The sequence below is a fragment of the Capsicum annuum genome, chromosome 10, assembly GCF_002878395.1.
Source record: "Capsicum annuum cultivar UCD-10X-F1 chromosome 10, UCD10Xv1.1, whole genome shotgun sequence".
NCBI classification, from domain to species: Eukaryota; Viridiplantae; Streptophyta; class Magnoliopsida; order Solanales; family Solanaceae; genus Capsicum; species Capsicum annuum.
This window is the reverse complement of record NC_061120.1, coordinates 33,051,244-33,056,764: the sequence shown is the minus strand read 5'-3', so window position 1 is coordinate 33,056,764 and position 5,521 is coordinate 33,051,244.

The following is a 5,521-nucleotide window of genomic DNA, read 5'->3' as shown; positions in this document are numbered from 1 at the left end:
GTCCTGATCGTGGATAAATGTATCGCAAATATAACACTTGTTAGTACGGCCAGATCACGATCACGATCAATGGTTCGATTGCAGTGCACCAGTTACAACTGAAACTTAGGAAATTTTCAAGTATCCACCAAGCCCTCGAGATTCATTTGGAATCCCATACATACAAATTAACTATTTATCCATACCAAATTCGATGTTCTAGACTGAACAATGTAGTCAAAATTTCCATCTATGATTATTTCGATAAAATATGGGTCCCACACATATTTTTTAATTTCTTAACTCTTTGACCGATAGGTTGAAATAAGCCTGGGTGACTTGATACCTGAACCAAGAGTCTGCCTAGCTTAAAATCGATATTTCAAAATTGTTGGAACAATTAGAATTTACATTCAAGGTCATTTAACTAATGTTTTCACCTGGTGGTCATATGGAACCAATGAAGACTTCAAAATAGAAAAATGGCTCTAAAAACCAAACGAACTGCCCGGTAACCGTACCATCAGTTCCAACTTTTAAATGACTTGGGAAAGCTATAGAGAAGCTCTAACGATGAAAATAAGCAGAAATATAAAAAATACCCTGAAGGGTCATTACAATATCCACTACTAAAGGAACTTTCATCTGCAAATATTAAGAACTAGGATGTACTTGAAGTCTCAAAGAGGTAAGGATACTGGATCCGCATCTCACTCTTGATCTCACAAGTAGGCTTCTCTACTAGGCGGTGCCTCCACTGAACCTGAACTATAGAAATCTTCCTAGTGCGCAGCTACCTAAAATCACTAGCCAAATTGAGCACAGGCTCCTTCACGAAGGTCAAACACTCATCTAGCTGGACTGAGTCCCATTTAAGCACTTGAGACAAATCAGGAATGTATCGTTGCAACATAGAGACATGAAAAATTAAATGGACAACAGCAAAATTTGGAGATAAATCTAACTCATAAGACAACTTACCTACTGTGTGAAGAATCTCGAAAGGTCCAATATTTCTAGGGTTGAGCTTGTCCTTCCTCCCGAACCTCATCATACATTTCATGGGCGATACTCGGAGGAATACTTGGTGACCAACGCCAAATCTCCAGGCATGGAGTCTATGGTTTTTATAGGCCTTCTACCTACTTTGAGCTGCTCTCAAACTATCCCAAATCACCCTGAATCTATCCAATGACTCATAAAACAAATCAGTACCACAAGGTTGAATCTCAAAAGTCAAACTATCTAAACAGAGAACGACATCTCCTACCATATAAAGCCTAAAAAGATGCCATCTTAATAATCAAATAATAACTATTGTTATAAAAAAAACTCTGTCAAGGCTAAGTGTTTCTCCCACTGGCCTCCAAAATTCATAATACAAGCTCGAAACATATCCTCAAGAACCTGAATAGTCTATTCATACGGTCCATCAGTCTTTGGATGAAAGGTTATACTAAGATCCACCTGAGTACCCAAATCCTCTTAAAAATCTCACTAAAATCTAGAAGTGAACACCGAACCTCGATCTGAGATGATAGATATGGGAACTCTATACAAACGGACTATCTCACACACATAGATGTGGGATAACCTCTCGGCACTGAAGGATATATGAATAGGAATAAAATATGTCAACTTGGTCAATTGGTCTACAATGACCCAAATGCCATCGAAACCATGGGAGATGTGAGGCAAACTATTAATAAAATCCTGTATGATCTGCTCCTATTTCCACTCGGGAATGGGCGGTAATCTCTGAATCAACCCACCAGGTCGTTGATGCTCCGCCTTTACTTGCTGAAAACAAAGTCAATAAGCTATGAAGTCGGCCACATATCCCTTCACGCCCCTCCTCTAATAATACTGTCTCAAATCTCTAAACATCTTGGTTGTGCCTAGATAAATACAATATTTGGAGCTGCGAGCCTCGTGCAAAATCCAATGAATCAAGTCATCAATATTCAGAACACATATGCAGCTATCAAATCTCAAAACTTCTTTTAAATCTATGGTGATCCTCTCAGATTCACCTCTCAACACTTGATGACGAAAGAAACAAATCTTACTATCCTTAAACTAACGATCCCAAATCTACTCAAAAGTAAAGATCTCACCTCAACGCTAGCAAGAATACTTCTAGGATCAAAATATCAAGACAAACCATCAAGTTGGCTAAGGACTGAATGTCCCGTGTCAACATCCTCTATGTAACTCCCTGATTTCCGAAAACCAGAATGCCACACGATGCTTATGATCCCAAAGGACCACAAGCTAACCCTTTTTCTGATATCTGTACCTGTTCACTGCATAATATAATAAAATACATGCGAATACTGGCTAACACTTGCCATAAGGTTCAAACATCTAGAAATATACAATACCTTAAACCACACACTAATACATCTGTCTAAAAAGCCTCTACACTGCCTGAACTGTGGAGTTGAAGGGATAATTTCCCCAACTAACTCCATCTACTAAAATCAAATACTGTAATAACAACATCCTCGGATGATGAGGACTCACTGCTGCACCCACTGCTGCTATATAAGTGACTTTTAAGATGCTCCAAGTTTCACTCCTCTGAACCTATAGTGCCCCAAAATAAAAGAACACCATAGCGTGAATGCGTCAGTACTAAGATGTACTCTTGCCAGGGAGTACAACCTTAAAGCTTTCATAATCACAATTCGGCTCTCTGGCCAACAATATCATCATCAACAACCCTACGGTGGCACATAGGTTTGGGGAAATACCAAATTTCCCTCTCGGTGCTAAGTAATACTCTCCAACTAGCTCAAAACACTTGAGAAAATCCACCACAACATTGTAAGGGTCTATCATAAAGACCAAATCAAATCTCTTTCTTATTTATCAAATCATATCAATTTGTGGATTCCTAACTCAACACATTTTAGCTCAAAATATTTTAATTTTCCTCAACATCAACATGGTATCAATAACACAACATTTCGTCTCTGCGAGCTTAAAATCAATATAAATCATCCTGACTCTGCGAATGCAAATCAATATTCTCAAATGATCATTCTTTCATTCCAATATTCAAATCATGACAATAGCTTTTGAAAAACATTTAAGATCTTCAAATCATTTTAAGATTTTGTATGTCGTAATGTAACTCAAATCATGGCTCTTATATCAAGAATCCTAAAAAAATAATTTCATAGTAGTGGTATGCAATTTATGGCATAAAATCTCAATTTAAGAAAACAAGATAATAAGGTTATTATGTATACCAATATTGGACGATTCAAAGTTCCATAAATCATATCTTGAAAACACTTGAAATATCAACTCATGGTAGAAATATGAAATTCACCATATCAAATCATAACTTGGGAATAATAAAGTAATCATGTATATCAAAGTTGAAACAATTTATATTTTTCATAACCTCATAATTCGTTATTAAAACATCTTAGGTATTTACCCACTTTACAAAATCATGAAATTCCAATGATAAAATTAATTCTTTGGGCACAAGAATGAAAAGATATTCTTGTTCAAAACCCCATATACTAAGTTCTCATAGAATTCATGTTAAGTTCTCAAATCATCGGAAATTCATCGATCATAGCACGACTAAGATTATCGCGGAACTGACTTGGCTCTAGACCAGCAGACTATTTCGGGCATACGTACCCCCAACAATCAATAACATAAGTAATATGTAGTATACAACAACGCATACTCACATGCCCACAGGCCATCATGCACCATGCATTCATTAACACCTCACACCAATTATTTGAAGATCATATTCATATACAAGTATTGGGATCTCATGCCATTACATCGTAGATCATTCAACAAGGATGCATATGATTAAGGAAGAATACAACATAACATAGTTCATCCAATCGGGATACATACAAATAACATACATTCAATACATCATGGTTCACTTCTCAAGATTCTTTCCTTTAAGATCTTGATATATGCAATTCGACCCATAATTAGACATTTTACACTTAGCGTGGCCTAATGGCCTTACCATTTCCCTCAAGCATCATAGTAAATATGTAGTATGCAAGTATGGTATGAACTCATCACTTCGATCACAAGGGGTCATACGATCCATTCTTCTTCAACTAGGCATTTCTACAATTACCTTGCATGCACCATGTAGGCATAGGTCAGTATGAACAATTACATGTGCTAAAACACCGTTATTCATCTTAATTCCACCAACTAAATCCCTCGTCCTCACTTACAACCATATCATAAGCCTTCCACACAACATCTCCAATTTTAGACAATAACATGGAGTTCATGTTGAACGTATACATAGAAAGTAGTCTAGTCATTTAAAACTTATTATATCCTAAGAACGTAAATTTATAGCCTCTTAGACAATTCCACAAACACCTTACATGCACTTTTAGGCATTGGTGAATTTGTCAAATTCTCATATTTTCCGCCACCCCATATATCTCATCCAACACACATAGTCATCACATGTATGTATCAACCAACATACACCATCACCACACACATATATATATATCAACCAACATGCATAATCATCATATATATATATCAAGTAACATACATAATCCTCATATATATCTCAACCATCAAATATCAATCAACATATATATATATACATCATCAAAGTCTAGAATATATATATATATATATATATATATATATATATATACATAACTTGAACTTTCAAAAAGGGATTCGTGGACTCTATGGACGAAAGGAGTCCATAGATAAACACTTGCATACCTTAGATTTCGTGGCCGGAAGAGATTGACAGAAGGAATTCTTGAATCAAAGCCTCCAATTAATTTCCCTCAATTCAAAACCCTAACCCTAACTTAATATATATATATATATATATATATATATATATATATATATATATATGTATATATATATACATACATATAAGAGAAATGAGAGGAAAATAATACAAGTTCTCAGCTGAATGGGGTATTTATAGAGGTTTAAAAGAATGGTGAAAGATCAAAATGCTCCTAAGAAACAAATAAAACCCGAATCTGTCCTTCAGTGGTCTGTCCGATAGGCTGAAGTAAATTGGCCATAACGTTTTACTTCGATGTCTAAATTGGATGAAACCAATTTTATTGGAAAGAAGACTCTCAGAACTTTCCGTTGATATATAGCAGCTCACACATTTCATTATGTACAAGGAGTTATGATCTTTTGAAGTTGACCCAAAAAATCGCCTGGCTGCAGTATTTTTTTCCTGTACATTTTACTGTTCACAGTTCGATCGGAATGGTCGTAGTTTGATCGAAATGGTCGTAACTCATCGCTCGAGTGTCCATTTTGGGTGATCCACATATCGTTGGAAAGATTATTCGATGATCTACGAAATGGTGGGTCGAAATCCAAGAAATGACACACAAAAAAATTATAAATCATTCTCGAAGATAGGATCCAATATGTTTACGCACAAAATTTCGACGAAAAATTTCCCAGGGTATTACACTCTAAGAAACTAAAATACAAGCCAAGCTACCCTTACTCACTACCCTACGGCTCAAGG